The sequence below is a fragment of the Corvus brachyrhynchos genome, unplaced genomic scaffold, assembly GCF_000691975.1.
Source record: "Corvus brachyrhynchos isolate BGI_N302 unplaced genomic scaffold, ASM69197v1 scaffold378, whole genome shotgun sequence".
Lineage (NCBI taxonomy): Eukaryota > Metazoa > Chordata > Aves > Passeriformes > Corvidae > Corvus > Corvus brachyrhynchos.
In genome coordinates this window covers 30,403-30,833 of record NW_008239768.1, presented here as the reverse complement: position 1 = coordinate 30,833, position 431 = coordinate 30,403, and the positions used below count along the sequence as shown (strand labels likewise).

The window sequence follows — 431 nt, the reverse complement described above, 5'->3', positions numbered from 1 at the left end:
GAGGAGGGGCTGCAAGCGCAGCCCAGGGTGCTCTGAGGAGGAAAGACCAACCCTGTGCCGGGAAGGCAGCCAGAGATCGAGCCAGAGCTCAGACCTGGTGGTCCATGAGCAGCTTCACACTGGGGAGAAGCCCTACAAGTGTGTGGAATGCTGGACGAGCTTCAGCCAGAGCTCCCACCTGATTGTCCACCAGAGGATCCACACTGGGTAACAGCCCTATGAGTGTGGGGAATGTGGGAAGCTCTTCAGAGAGAGCTCCCACCTGATCCACCATCAGCGCATCCACACGGGAGAGAGGCCCTACGAGTGTTCCGAGTGTGGGAAGAGGTTTCAGACCAGCTCCACTCTCCTCCAGCACCAGCGGATTCACACACAGGAGAGGCCCTTCCGCTGCCCCGACTGCAGGAAGGGCCTCAAGCACAACTCCCCCC

The 431-nt window shown here is 60.6% G+C and overlaps 1 pseudogene; it reads left to right on the top strand.

The window, feature by feature from the left end:
- Window positions 1-431, top strand: part of LOC103621475 — a 10,202-nt pseudogene that overhangs the window by 8,964 nt on the left and 807 nt on the right.